Source organism: Phallusia mammillata, chromosome 8 (assembly GCF_965637545.1).
Source record: "Phallusia mammillata chromosome 8, kaPhaMamm4.hap1.1, whole genome shotgun sequence".
NCBI lineage: Eukaryota > Metazoa > Chordata > Ascidiacea > Phlebobranchia > Ascidiidae > Phallusia > Phallusia mammillata.
Genome location: NC_137259.1, coordinates 19700900 through 19717597, shown reverse-complemented (window position 1 = coordinate 19717597; position 16698 = coordinate 19700900). Strand labels below are relative to the sequence as shown.

Genomic DNA, 16698 nt, shown 5'->3' with positions numbered 1-16698 from the left:
TATCTGAATTAAAGAACTTATATATCAACTTATATACACAACTAACACAAATTACAGCACAGAATGTTTTTGTTCATGGTAAAAATTAAACCAACAGCCTAAAAACATTGCTGAACTAACAGGAGTTGATTTACATTTTGGCATTGCCTATGCAAAACCAATGGGGACTGAAAATGCTTTGAGCAGGCAGTAAATGATCTACACTAGTGATGTACCGAAGTTTTGGTAGGCAGAAACATTTCGGCCGAATTTTTCGTTTTCCAATGTTTCAGTTAGGACAAAAACACACTTTTTTATTGCATGGAATTGAAGCCTTAATTTTCATTTAAGCCAATATGAAACATCATAGATTAGCTATTTGTTGCATCTCTAAAATACAAGCAATGTTGTCTGCAAAATATCACAAGTTTAGTAAAGCTTCCGCATTGTGAAGTGATTTTGGTTTGTCGAAATTAAGTTCACTCGGATCAACAACACTAGATCCAGTTAAAAACATCCATAAGAAATGGGGATTTTAGATCTGGTCTGATTCGGCCTAATATCCAGTTTTGGTCCGAACCTTTTTCGGCGAGTTCAGTACATCACTAATTTGACTAATACATGTACGATTGCAAATTTGACACAATTTGGTTGTGTAGTGCCACTCGGAGACTAACAACTAAAGCAGCAGCTAATTTCTGCCGAGAGTCTTACCTTTTGAATGATGCATGTTGATAGAAAAATCGCTTCACAAGCCTGTCAGCACCATCTTGGAACAATGGTGCATTACCGATAGGGTATTTCCCAACATAGAAACAAAATAATCCAATCTTTTTTATAATAGGCCTGCATAGAAGACTCATGATGGATGTCACTTGCAATCCAGATGATGACATGTTGGATCATGTGACCAAACAAACCTGTTAAACACAGAAAAGTTTAACACCTTATAAGACTAAACAAAAAGAATAATAATAAACCCAAACTAGAAAAGTGGCTTTCTGATATACTTCCATTTTATATATTCTATACGACATTTACCAACTTACTACACTATACACAATTTATCTATATGTATGATTGTTTTTGCAAGCAAAAACGAATGGGTCCCCACACGCGCGTTTATGCGGATTTACGGTAAACCTATGTTGCGGTTATTTTTAGATTTTGTAGATAAAAGCATTAACTTAACTTTAAATTTTTTTGTCCATATTCTTTTTGCATCATTATTGTCATATAATTACAAAAAAAAACGGTGAAAAAGAACGGGAAAAATACTTTCAATTTAATCTCTTGCTTTGACCTTGATATTGTCGTTCAAGTTCAGTATTTAAACATAAATTTTCCTAGAAAGCCTTAACTGTTATATTAGACACTATATAAAAAAGTCGTTTGCTACAAAGGTATATATACATAACAACCTGGTTTTCACTTAACTTCGTTTCGCAAAAGCGACCGTTTAATGACCTTTTTACACTGTTTTTAACAGCATGCAGTCCTCAGTGTTCAACAATACCGTTTAGCCTAATTTATACATGACTTAAGTACTGATTCTTGAATTGATTTGTCAAAAATAAAGAAGATACGTTATGACGAAAAATTCGTAACTGTGTTGTAATGCCTACAAGTTGACCTTTAGTGACCCGTGGTTATGCGACGGCCAAGCTGACAACGAGAATTTAAAGACCATTTATCGTGGCGTTCTAAAAAGTTAAGTTTATTTTTCATATTTATGTTGATCAATGACGTTTTGCCCGACATAAACGAAACCGAAGTACGTTTATTGAGATTAAATTACGTCTTAGGTGTAAAACCTTCGCCAAAACTGAAAATGCGTGTAGTAACTCAATAAAACGACACAGCATTGCTGCACACAAAAACAGCTGATTTCTAATCACCCAAACGACTGTCTCGTAAAACACGTCTGTCCGGACGTCAAGCTGAGCACTCCCGCTCTGCGGCCTTAATCGTAAACCAGTGAATTCCTCCCTTGGGACTTATATCGGACTGACAGGGTACACATATTATGGGTTGTAAAGGTAACTGGCAAAATTTTAAATACTAAACGAATAGCCTGCTTAAACAATGTTCCAATATTTCTGCACCATAGGACTTCTGCTTTAGCAAGTATAGCCGATTTAAAAATTTCACGTTTTGGGGGGCTGTGGGTGAACCGAGGGATCAAACGGGGTCAAAATTCACATGGACCATCTTTAGACCAATATCTGTAATGTGTGTAAATTTGAAAAAGTTTGAACCATTCTTTCTTGACCAAAACGTGGGAACAAATCCGCGTTAGACGGAAAAAAAGAAAAAAAGAAAATAAGAAAAAAAGAAAAAAAAATACGGACAAAAACAATATGTGTCCCCTTCAGGGAAGGGGACCCATAATTAACACAAGCAAAATCTCAACAACTTATACAGCTGCCTTAAATTTAAGCATCAATACCACTATTATTTTTTGACAAGTAGCAAGAATCTCAACCAGGGGGAATTTTGTACTCACAAAAGTAGAATTTGTAATTCTCGAATTGGGGTGATTCGGTTTATCATAATCATGGTTCTTTAGCAAATACTTTAGGAATGTATTTTGTTTAGTTTCTGAAATGCAGCCTAAAAATGTTGCTTAATGAACAGGGATTCTCTTTCAACTTGGGCATAGCTCATTTTAGAAAAATAACAGGTACACATTACAAATCACCTAAATGAAAGCAGCCAACAATTGCAATTACACCCAAACCACAAAAGATATAATACTGAAATTCAATGTTCAAAACATGACATATTAACCTAAAAACATACCAGAGTGAAACTGGCCAACAATCGCTATTGCTCTAAACTAAAAAAGATATGATACTAAAATTTTGACACAACATTCTCTGCTTCTTAAGCTTTTCAGCGCATAAACTTTGTCAAAAAAAATTTTTCAGTTAATATTATGCATATTTTAAAATTAATATGCATCGATATGAACGTCATAACGCCAGGCATACTCCAGAAACGGAGTTTTCTTCTAAACACAAGCTTTAAAATAAGCCCAAACACAATGTTCGAGCAAGTCGGAGACATGTCAAAACATTAATAACAATATGCCATATTCACCCAAACAATATTCGATGTGCGCTGGCCTGATAATTAATGCAGCTCTTTAACATTTACAAGTTTTCTTCTCTACAGCCATACCTCTAAAACGAGTTTAAAAACATCAATAAGAAATGGGGATTTTAGGTTTGGCCTGATTCGGCCAAATATAGTCAAATAGGGTAAAAAAAAAATTTGCCGAAGTTGGGGTAAAAAAAAACAATACCCTCACAGCTAACCCAAAAACAAATTTGTAATACTTTCTTTTTCATAAGATGTATTTATTCTGTGCCTAAACAATAAGCCATAAACTATTCTCAGATTTTGTTTTCAGGCAATGTTATGCTGGTTGAAACAACAGTAGTAAAATTTATATGATAAAAAGTCTAACATCCTTTAGAAACTTTATTGCAGATTAAACAAAAAAGACTCCACTTGGGGAGCTTCTATATTTTTTCAGATATCCTGTTGTTCGTTTTTACCCCAAACGGTTCTATAGGAATGGGATAATAAAAAACAATGTATTTTTTGCACCCCAAATTTTTTTATTTGTCACCTGGAAGTTTAGAAAATTAAAAGTAAGTCAATAAAACATGTACTTATTTAAAAAAACTAAAGTTATGGTTTACTTGTTTAAGCTGACAATCACACCAGGATATTCCAAGTAGCTAAGACATTCATATTATGGTTACCATCTGCTTGGGCAAAATTCCGAAAGGTTCACTAACTTAACTATATTTGGTGACACAAAAGTTTCGTTACAGTGCATTGTATGGCATGTTGTTACATATTACGAACCCCAAAAGTGCTGTTTTTGAAAAAAAATGAGAACTAGCACAGATATAAAAAGCACAGTTTTGTTTCTAAATAAGTTACATAACAAAAAGTTTTACAATATCCAGTCCTTTTAACACAGTATTGTTAGCTTTCAAGACACAGTGTGGTCACATGAATATAGACAGTATAGTGCATTGTGCATCAAAATCAGCACAGACAACAGTTATAATGCAAGCCTTTTAGGCAAGATTGAAAAACAAACTATAGAATGACTATGTTGCTTAATGCATTTTTAACACAAGATTTAACACAAACTGTATTTTGGTCAACAGACTTAATTCATACCACATACAGATATCAGTGATATTGCACTGTCCATACTACATTACATGTTCTGTCTAATTTAAATGTACTCTTATCTGTACAGTAGAGTTTGATTCTTAACATAGCTGAAACTACAAGACTGTGGTAAGTGCACATTGGCAGGAATATTATGTTTTACCTTTGGCAATCCTTCCGGTGCCGTGGCTTGTTGCACAAGTTCTTCCATCTTTTCCACTGAACTCAACGTAACTGAAATCTTCAGTATCTACAAATATGGTTTGTCTAAAAAAATTTCTTTAAAAATAAACGATCTGCATAACACAACCAAAATGATGAAGCTTAACATGATGAACATTTACACAATGCCGTGAAACATCAAAACTAGTTAAAATTTTGTTTTTGTTAAAAAATTGTTTTTTTACCAATAAAAACTAAACTAAACATTTTCATGCATGTGATTTATGCATTAAACTAGAACAATAAATAAAGCTTCCGCATTGTGAAGTGATTTTGGTTTGCCAAAACTAAGTTCACTCGCCTTGACAACACTAGATTCAGTTGAAAACATCCTAAGAAAAGGGGATTTTAGGTTTAGCCTGATTCGACCGAATATTCAGTTTCGGTCCAAAACTTTTTATGCAGCTTCAGTGCATCACTAATCTAGACCAATACATGTACTATTGCAAATTTGACACAATTTGGTTGTGTAGTGCCATTCGGAGACCAACAACTAAAGCAGCAGCTAATTTCAGCCAAGAGTCTTACCTTTTGAATGATGCAAGTTGGTAGAAAAATCGCTTCAAAAGCCTTTCAGCACCATCTTGGCACAATAATGCGTTAGAGATAGGGTATTTCCCAACACAGAAGCAAAATAATCCAATCTTTTTTATAATAGGCTTGCATAGAAGACTTATGATGGATGTCACTTGCAATCTAGATGATTACATGTTGGATCATGTGACCAAACAAACCTGTTAAACACAGAAAAGTTTAACACCTTACAAGACTAAACAAAAACAATAATAATAATAAACCCAAATTAACACAAGCAAAATCTCAACAGCTTATACAGCTGACTTAAATTTAAGCATCAATACCACTATTCTTTTTTGCCACCTAGCAAGAATCTCAACCAGGGGGAATTTTGTACTCACAAAAGTAGAATTTTTAATTCTCGAATTGGGTGATTTGGTTTATCATAATCATGGTTCTTTAGCAAATACTTTAGGAATGTATTTTGTTTAGTTTCTGAAATGCAGCCTGAAAATGTTGCTCAATGAACAGGGATTCTCTTTCAACTTGGGCATAGCTCATTTTAGAAAAATAACAGGTACACATTACAAATCACCTAAATGAAAGCAGCCAACAATTGCAATTACACCAAAACCACAAAAGACATAACACTGAAATTAAATATTCATCTAACATATGACATGTTAACCTAAAAAAATGCAGAGTTTTCTCCTAAACACCAGCTTTAAAATAAGCCCAAACACAATGTTCGAGCAAGTCGGAGTCATGTCAAAATATTAACAACAATATGCCAGTGCATCGAAAGTCATTTCAGGGCGCACCTGTTTTTTGTAAAAAAACGGAAGCTACTGGCGTACCACCTGAAAAACCTTCATGTACCACTAGTGGTATGCGTACCACATGTTGGGAACCACTGCTCTACACCCATATCTTTAAAATGAGCCATTACTTGTACTATTAGCAAATCGGAAGCAGCACCTGATACATGCGACAGCGCTAAAATTTAACTTTGCTCTTTTGATTTTGTATGTTATATTCTCTACAGTCATATCAATTAAATGAGCCATTGCTGAATATTCTAGCAGCAAAGGGATGGAAACAAACTTATGATTAAAAAACTAAAAAACAATGTCCACAATCACTTTAGCATGTCATGTTCTGTATAGTTTAAAATTAGCCATTGCTGAATGTTCTAGCAACAAGGTGCCTATAACAAATTCACGATTGTAAATTCATAATTAACAAGTCAAAATCAATCGAAAAAATATTCAATGTGCACTGGCCCCAAAATTCAACTGATTTAATTCTGCATGTCATATTATCTACACTCATATCTTTAAAATGAGCCATCGCTGATGGTTCTAGCAGCAAGTGACCAATCTGCGATTCAAAAATTGTCGTAATTGCAATTGTTGGCTGGTTTCACATAGGTTTACAAATCGTGCAAGCCAGAAAACATAATTAGTTAATACAACATCATCCAGTCGTCATAAGACAGCGCTGCCAACTTAATTTGAAACTCAAACTCGCCCGAATGCCATTATAAAACGGGTTAACCAATGATTTTGCCTTTTAAGTTTAAATTATCTGCCACAACGCAAATCAAAGCAATCACAAACCGTCAAGCAACAAGTGATTGGCGCAAGGTTTTATTTTCACAGTCATTCAATTAATTTTTTGTAGTTTGCAATCGGCAAAAGGTCATCGCGAAATCAATTCAAAGTAAAAAATATATTCGTATCTATTGATTGGCCCAATTTTGTATTGGACATAGCCTTCAGTAGCTATGATTCGACATGGAAACTTCTGGAAAAATATTACGTCATAAGTAAACACTGAAATCATATTTGCAAGACTCTACATTTATTACGTCACATTTATTAGATTTAGAAAACTTTACAAACAAAGATTTTTAACAAACTGCGGTCAATTAAAACACCAAGTACTATTTTAACTCCAACTGTGCAATTAACGCCTAAATTGTCGCATTCGAAAACAAGAGCGTTTGGTTAATCGCAAAACTTTCATGTCATGGTCATTGGAGCGTGACTAAATTTCCCAAAACGCTCGTAAACAAACAACTTTGACAAATCACAACGTTAAAAATAAATTATGTTGTTAGCAAACAACATGTGATTTTATGGATTCCCTTTATTTTATGTTTAAATTAATCTTAATCTGCATTCTCAAGTATAAACACAGGGACAATAGTTATGGCAAACACGGTTTTAGGAGCAGTAGTTATGACGGACGCCGCCCCAGAACTTTTTTTTCATTTTAACATCTGCATGATAGAAGAAGTAGCTTAGCGTTGGCATTTAAAGTATTTTGCTATGTTATAATCCAAGCGACCACGCGCTTATCCCAACATAAATTTGCACTTTCCCTAAAACCTGTACGGAGAGTTTTAGTTTCGCACAAAACAATTACATTTACATAACGGCCCAGAGGTTATCAACTTTGCCTTTTGCCAGAATAACTAAAATTACCAACAAAAGCAAACCAATCCAATACATTTTCGGTGGGAACTTACCTCTTGCGAATAAATACTCTCGCCGAACCTGTTAAAATATTAACATCTTCCATCAGTAAGTTTTATTGGTTGCAATATTAAACCTTTAAATTAGTGAGGGGGTTTGATGAATCTGTTTGTTAAAGGAGAAGAAACAAATAAATCACAAAAGTAAACAAGTTTCAAATTTGCAATGCAAAAAAATTGCCAAAAACAAAATAGAACCTTATTAGCCACAACCCTGTTCACGTTGTAAACTATTTGACCATGTATAACTTAATCAAAATATTAAAAGCACCATTAGGCAAAAAATTGCAATCAGAAATGCAAAAACCACTATTTGACAAAAACAAAATTACAATGAACTTCATGTACATGTTGCTTGGAGGTGACAACAGAGTGAAGTTCGTTTAGAAATCTTCCAGGTGCACTCTTTGTTTTCCATCCATTCTGTTGTGCCATCGTTATACACCTCCTTCTTCCAAATTGGAACGGTGGCTTTCAATGTGTCGATACAAAACTGTGTTGCTGCGAGTGCATCAACTCGATGAGGTGAGGAAATCGCAATCACAATACACGCCGCTTTAACTGGGACAGTCCTAAACATCAAATCTTAAACTAAATCTTTCTTCTAAAATGAAACAACTTTTAAAACCTAGGATTTTTACTTTAACACATTTCCCCTAAAAAAGCTCCTTAAGCTTCAGCAAGTTGTTGTTAAGTACAATAACTACAATCATCAAGTGTAATTTGGCAAAATTAAATTGAATTTTTCCTAGAGACAATTGATTTTAATGAAACATCTACCATCTGCAAGAGTTTTAATTACACTTTTTATGCCATAATTGCATCACATAACCCATAGAATCATTATTTTCAGTAAAGGTCTATAATACGGAATGCCAAATATCGTAACCAACCCAAGTCTGTGGTGAATTGCAATGTTTTTTATCTCCTGCCATCGTTCCTGCGTCTGGTTGCAAAATTTTTCACTTCTTTTTCTGCCATTTCTTGGTAGCACTCGTAATTAAGTTGTACGACATGTCGACCATTCATCAAATCACGAGTTGTTCCTGTGAAATATATATCTCAACTAGAAGAGTGGCTTTCTGATATACTTCCATTTTATATATTCTATACGATATTTACCAATTTACTATACACATCATTTGATCTACACATATGATTGTTTTTGTAAACAAAAACTAATGGGTCCCCACACGCATGTTTGTGCGGATTTACGGTAAACAAATGTTGCGGTGATTTTTACATTCTTAAGGACAAATTTTTAGAAAGCATTAACCCAACAATAAAAAAAATTGTTCGTATTCTTTTTGCACTATTATTGTCATGTAATTACAAAAACATTAAAAAAACGTAACAAAGACTTAAATCTAATCTCTTGCTTTAACCCAGATATAGTCCTCCAAGGTCGGGCAATTTTTTTGAGAAAGCTGTAACAGTTGTGTTACAGACACTTTAAATTAAAAAGCAATTTGCTACAAGTGTATACATAACAAATTGTTTTTCATATAAATTTGTTTCGCAAAATGAGTACCATTGACCTGTAGTAACCTCTCAGGGTGCACACGCCAAACGACTGTTTGACCTTTTGACACCGTTTTCAATAGCACGCCGTCATTCGTGTTCAACAATACTGTTAAGCCTAATTTATACATGCCTTGAGTATTGACTCCTAAATTGATTGTTAAAAAAACGCTACGTTATGAAGAAAGTTCTGAGCTGTGTTTGTAATACCGACAAGTTGACCTTAAGTAACCCGTGATCATGCGGCGGCCAACCTGACAGCGAGCATTTAAAAAAACATTTATTTGGCAAAAAAGTCAAGTTAATTTTTTCATCTTAACTTTTATTAACAAAGTTTTTCTTGACATATACAAAACCGAAGCACGGTTATTAGGCTTAAATCACGTCATAGGTGTAAAACCTTCGCCAAAACTAAAAATGTGAGTGATAACTTAATAAAACGACATAGCATTGCTGTGCAAAACAGCTGATTTCTAATCACTGAAACGATGTCTCGTAAAACGTCTGTCCGACGTCAAGCTGAGCCCTCCCGCTATCGTAAACCAGTGAGTTACTCTCTTGGTACTTCTGCCTACAGTGTCTTTCTTGACCAAACGAGCGTTAGACACATTTACGTTTCGGGGGCCTGTGGGTGAATCTCTGGGTCATACGGGGTCAAAATTCACATGGACCATCTTTAGACCAATATCTGTAATGTGTGTAAAATTGAAAAAGTTTGAACCATTCTTTCTTGACCAAAACGTGGGAACAATAGCCGCGCTAAAAATTTCACGTTTTGGGGTGCTGTGGGTGAACCGAGGGATCAAACGGGGTCAAAATTCACATGGACCATCTTTAGACCAATACCTATTATGTGTGTCAATTTGAAAAACTTTGAACCATTCTTTCTTGACCAAAACGTGGGAACAAATCCGCGCTAAAAATTTCACGTTTTGGGGGGCTGTGGGTGAACCGAGGGATCAAACGGGGTCAAAATTCACATGGACCATCTTTAGACCAATATCTGTAATGTGTGTAAATTTGAAAAAGTTTGAACCATTCTTTGTTGACCAAAACGTGGGAACAAATCTGCGTTAGAAAGAAAAAAAGAAAAAAAGAAAAAAGAAAAAAAGAAAAAAGAAAAAAAGAAAAAAAAATATAGACAAAAACAATATGTGTCCCCTTCATGGAAGGGGACCCATAATAAGTTGATGCTGAAACATTTAAAAAATCACCCAAACCCAAAAGTCATAACTGGAAGTTGTTAAAACAAAAATGGAGACGTAATTGGTGCGGCAACATAAGCAAATTTTAAACTAGCACAGCATTATACAGATACAAATAAATACATGTTAACATGTATTTGTATACAGCTATTAACATGCATTTGTATACAGCTATCAACTAACGTTGTACACAGCAGCTGTTAACATGTAATAGAAAATAAGTAAAATGGTAAAAAAATCATAAAAAACTTTCTCCTGGATGTCTCCAGCTTTGGTAACTGGACTAAAAGCACTTTATTAGCCTAAGAAATATCTGAATTAAAGAACTTATATATCAACTTATATACACAACTAACACAAATTACAGCACAGAATGTTTTTGTTCATGGTAAAAATTAAACCAACAGCCTAAAAACATTGCTGAACTAACTGGAATTTATTTACATTTTGGCATTGCCTATGCAAAACCAATGGGGACTGAAAATGCTTTGAGCAGGCAGTAAATGATCTACACTAGTGATGTACCGAAGTTTTGGTAGGCAGAAACATTTCGGCCGAATTTTTCGTTTTCCAATGTTTCAGTTAGGACAAAAACACACTTTTTTATTGCATGGAATTGAAGCCTTAATTTTCATTTAAGCCAATATGAAACATCATAGATTAGCTATTTGTTGCATCTCTAAAATACAAGCAATGTTGTCTGCAAAATATCACAAATTTAGTTTTTTGGTTTGTCGAAATTAAGTTCACTCGGATCAACAACACTAGATCCAGTTAAAAACATCCATAAGAAATGGGGATTTTAGGTTTGGTCTGATTCGGCCTAATATCCAGTTTTGGTCCGAACCTTTTTAGGCGAGTTCAGTACATCACTAATCTGGACTAATACATGTACGATTGCAAATTTGACACAATTTGGTTGTGTAGTGCCATTCGGAGACCAACAACTAAAGCAGCAGCTAATTTCTGCCGAGAGTCTTACCTTTTGAATGATGCATGTTGGTAGAAAAAGCCTGTCAGCACCATAAGCCTGTCAGCACCATCTTGGAACAATGGTGCATTACCGATAGGGTATTTCCCAACATAGAAGCAAAATAATCCTGCATAGAAGACTCATGATGGATGTCACTTGCAATCTAGATGATGACATGTTGGATCATGTGACCAAACAAACCTGTTAAACACAGAAAAGTTTAACACCTTATAAGACTAAACAAAAACAATAATAATAATCCCAAACTAACACAAGCAAAATCTCAACAACTTATACAGCTGCCTTAAATTTAAGCATCAATACCACTATTCTTGCAAGAATCTCAACCAGGGGGAATTTTGTACTCACAAAAGTAGAATTTGTAATTCTCGAATTGGGGTGATTCGGTTTATCATAATCATGGTTCTTTAGCAAATACTTTAGGAATGTATTTTGTTTAGTTTCTGAAATGCAGCCTAAAAATGTTGCTCAATGAACAGGGATTCTCTTTCAACTTGGGCATAGCTCATTTTAGAAAAATAACAGGTACACATTACAAATCACTTAAATGAAAGCAGCCAACAATTGCAATTACACCAAAACCACAAAAGATATAATACTGAAATTCAATGTTCAAAACATGACATATTAACTTAAAAACATACCAGAGTGAAACTGGACAAACAATCGCTAATTGCTCTAAACTAAAAAATATATGATACTAAAATTTTGACACAACATTCTCTGCTTCTTAAGCTTTTCAGCGCATAAACTTTGGCAAAAAAAATTTTTCAGTTAATATTATGCATATTTTAAAATTAATATGCATCGATATGAGCGTCATAACGCCAGGCGTACTCCAGAAACGGAGTTTTCTTCTAAACACAAGCTTTAAAATAAGCCCAAACACAATGTTCGAGCAAGTCGGAGACATGTCAAAATATTAATAACAATATGCCATATTCACCCAAACAATATTCGATGTGCGCTGGCCTGATAATTAATGCAGCTCTTTAACATTTACAAGTTTTCTTCCCTACACCCATACCTCTAAAACGAGTTTGAAAACATCAATAAGAAATAGGGATTTTTGGTTTGGCCTGATTCGGCCAAATATAGTCAAATAGGGTAAAAAAAAATTGCCGAAGTTGGGGTAAAAAAAACATACAGTCACAGCTAACCCAAAAACAAATTTGCTTGGTGACCGGCTGATTCGGTATGGCGCCTTCAATGGGCCTGGCGTACTGTGATTCAAAAACAAATTTGTAATACTTTCTTTTTCATAAGATGTATTTATTCTGTGCCTAAACAATAAGCCATAAACCATTCTCAGATTTTGTTTTCAGGCAATGTTATGCTGGTTGAAACAACAGTAGTAAAATTTATATGATAAAAAGTCTAACATCCTTTAGAAACTTTATTGCAGATTAAACAAAAAAGACTCCACTTGGGGAGCTTCTATATTTTTTCAGATATCCTGTTGTTCGTTTTTACCCCAAACGGTTCTATAGGAATGGGGTAATAAAAAACAATGTATTTTTTGCACCCCAAATTTTTTATTTGTCACCTGGAAGTATAGAAAATTAAAAGTAAGTCAATAAAACATGTACTTATTTAAAAAAAACTAAAGTTATGGTTTACTTGTTTAAGCTGACAATCAAACCAGGATATTCCAAGTAGCTAAGACATTCATATTATGGTTACCGTCTGCTTGGGCAAAATTCCGAAAGGTTCACTAACTTAACTATATTTGGTGACACAAAAGTTTCGTTACAGTGCATTGTGTGGCATGTTGTTACATATTACGAACCCCAAAAGTACTGTTTTTGAAAAAAAATGAGAACTAGCACAGATATAAAAAGCACAGATATAAAAAGCACAGTTTTGTTTCTAAATAAGTTACATAACAAAAAGTTTTACAATATCCAGTCCTTCTAACACAGTATTGTTAGCTTTCAAGACACAGTGTGGTCACATGAATATAGACAGTATAGTGCATTGTGCATCAAAATCAGCACAGACAACAGTTATAATGCAAGCCTTTTAGGCAAGATTGAAAAACAAACTATAGAATGACTATGTTGCTTAATGCATTTTTAACACAAGATTTAACACAAACTGTATTTTGGTCAACAGACTTAATTCATACCACATACAGATATCAGTGATATTGCACTGTCCATACTACATTACATGTTCTGTCTAATTTAGATGCACTCTTATCTGTACAGTAGAGTTTGATTCTTAACATAGCTGAAACTACAAGACTGTGGTAAGTGCACATTGGCAGGAATATTATGTTTTACCTTTGGCAATCCTTCCGGTGCCGTGGCTTGTTGCACAAGTTCTTCCATCTTTTCCACTGAACTCAACGTAACTGAAATCTTCAGTATCTACAAATATGGTTTGTCTAAAAAAATTTCTTAAAAAATAAACGATCTGCATAACACAACCAAAATGATGAAGCTTAACATGATGAACATTTACACAATGCCGTGAAACATCAAAACTAGTTAAAATTTTGTTTTTAAAATTTTGTTTTTGTTAAAAAATTGTTTTTTACCAATAAAAACTAAACTAAACATTTTCATGCATGTGATTTATGCATTAAACTAGAACAATAAATAAAGCTTCCGCATTGTGAAGTGATTTTGGTTTGCCAAAACTAAGTTCACTCGCCTTGACAACACTAGATTCAGTTAAAAACATCCATAAGAAATGGGGATTTTAGGTTTAGCCTGATTCGACCGAATATTCAGTTTCGGTCCAAAACTTTTTATGCAGCTTCAGTGCATCACTAATCTAGACCAATACATGTACTATTGCAAATTTGACACAATTTGGTTGTGTAGTGCCATTCGGAGACCAACAACTAAAGCAGCAGCTAATTTCAGCCAAGAGTCTTACCTTTTGAATGATGCAAGTTGGTAGAAAAATCGCTTCAAAAGCCTTTCAGCACCATCTTGGCACAATAATGCGTTAGAGATAGGGTATTTCCCAACACAGAAGCAAAATAATCCAATTTTTTTTATAATAGGCTTGCATAGAAGACTTATGATGGATGTCACTTGCAATCTAGATGATTACATGTTGGATCATGTGACCAAACAAACCTGTTAAACACAGAAAAGTTTAACACCTTACAAGACTAAACAAAAACAATAATAATAATAAACCCAAATTAACACAAGCAAAATCTCAACAGCTTATACAGCTGCCTTAAATTTAAGCATCAATACCACTATTCTTTTTTGCCACCTAGCAAGAATCTCAACCAGGGGGAATTTTGTACTCACAAAAGTAGAATTTTTCATTCTCGAATTGGGTGATTTGGTTTATCATAATCATGGTTCTTTAGCAAATACTTTAGGAATGTATTTTGTTTAGTTTCTGAAATGCAGCCTGAAAATGTTGCTCATTGAACAGGGATTCTCTTTCAACTTGGGCATAGCTCATTTTAGAAAAATAACAGGTACACATTACAAATCACCTAAATGAAAGCAGCCAACAATTGCAATTACACCAAAACCACAAAAGACATAATACTGAAATTAAATATTCATCTAACATATGACATGTTAACCTAAAAAAATGCAGAGTTTTCTCCTAAACACCAGCTTTAAAATAAGCCCAAACACAATGTTCGAGCAAATCGGAGTCATGTCAAAATATTAACAACAATATGCCAGTGCATCGAAAGTCATTTCAGGGCGCACCTGTTTTTTGTAAAAAAACGGAAGCTACTGGCGTACCACCTGAAAAACCTTCATGTACCACTAGTGGTATGCGTACCACATGTTGGGAACCACTGCTCTACACCCATACCTTTAAAATGAGCCATTACTTGTATTATTAGCAAATTGGAAGCAGCACCTGATACATGCGACAGCGCTAAAATTTAACTTTGCTCTTTTGATTTTGTATGTTATATTCTCTACAGTCATATCAATTAAATGAGCCATTGCTGAATATTCTAGCAGCAAAGGGACTGTAACAAACTTATGATTAAAAAACTAAAAAACAATGTCCACAATCACTTTAGCATGTCATGTTCTGTCTAGTTCAAAATTAGCCATTGCTGAATGTTCTAGCAACAAGGTGCCTATAACAAATTCACGATTGTAAATTCATAATTAACAAGTCAAAATCAATCGAAAAAATATTCAATGTGCACTGGCCCTAAAATTCAACTGATTTAATTCTGCATGTCATATTATCTACACTCATATCTTTAAAATGAGCCATCGCTGAAGGTTCTAGCAGCAAGTGACCAATCTGCGATTCAAAACTTGTCGTAATTGCAATTGTTGGCTGGTTTCACATAGGTTTACAAATCGTGCAAGCCAGAAAACATAATTAGTTAATACAACATCATCCAGTCGTCATAAGACAGCGCTGCCAACTTAATTTGAAACTCAAACTCGCCCGAATGCCATTATAAATCGGGTTAACCAATGATTTTGCCTTTTAAGTTTAAATTATCTGCCACAACGCAAATTAAAGCAATCACAAACTGTCAAGCAACAAGTGATGGCGCAAGGTTTTATTTTCACAGTCATTCAATTAATTTTTTTCGCGAGTAACTTTTTTCGGATGTTAATTTTGTTTTGTAGTTTGCAATCGGCAAAAGGTCATCGCGAAATCAATTCAAAGTAAAAAATATATTCGTATCTATTGATTGGCCCAATTTTGAATTGGACATAGCCTTCAGTAGCTATGATTCGACATGGAAACTTCTGGAAAAATATTACGTCATAAGTAAACACTGAAATCATATTTGCAAGACTCTACATTTATTACGTCACATTTATTAGATTTAGAAAACTTTACAAACAAAGATTTTTAACAAACTGCGGTCAATTAAAACACCAAGTACTATTGTAACTCCAACGATGCAATTAACGCCCAAATTGTCGCATTCGAAAACAAGAGCGTTTGGTTAATCGCAAAACTTTCATGTCATGGTCATTGGAGCGTGACTAAATTTCCCAAAACGCTCGTAAACAACAAATCACAACGTTAAAAAATAAATTATGTTGTTAGCAAAGAACATGTGATTTTATGGATTCCCTTTATTTTATGTTTAAATTAATCTTAATCTGCATTCTCAAGTATAAACACAGGGACAACAGTTATGGCAAACACGGTTTTAGGAGCAGCAGTTATGACGGACGCCGCCCCAGAATTTTTTTTTCATTTTAACATCTGCATGATAGAAGTAGCTTAGCGTTGGCATTTAAAGTATTTTGCTATGTTATAATCCAAGCGACCACGCGCTTATCCCAACATAAATTTGCACTTTCCCTAAAACCTGTACGGAGAGTTTTAGTTTTGCACAAAACAATTGAGTTGAGTTGAGTTTATTTCGCCGGTGATACAAATCGTAGCAGCACAATTGCACTAAAATATTCACCAAGCCGGAAATAGCTGCGCAACGTTGGGACGTTATAAAGCGCGACAAAGGTAAGGGCACAATTGGTGGAAAGATGATAAACGCGCTGCAGCTACACCGTTACTAATAGCGTTATGTGGCAGGGACTCACAAC

General features: G+C 34.4%; 1 pseudogene across 1 annotated transcript; it reads right to left on the bottom strand.

The window, feature by feature from the left end:
* Positions 1-692: 692 nt before the first annotated feature.
* On the bottom strand, positions 693-14194 carry LOC145205476 (molybdopterin synthase catalytic subunit-like; annotated as a pseudogene). The gene is made up of 8 exons (XR_013853664.1): positions 14060-14194; positions 13459-13562; positions 8347-8499; positions 7802-8025; positions 7448-7475; positions 4927-5132; positions 4340-4426; positions 693-899 (listed from the first exon to the last, which is right to left on the bottom strand). The product of XR_013853664.1 is annotated as a molybdopterin synthase catalytic subunit-like (transcript).
* Between the last annotated feature and the right edge of the window lie 2504 nt (positions 14195-16698).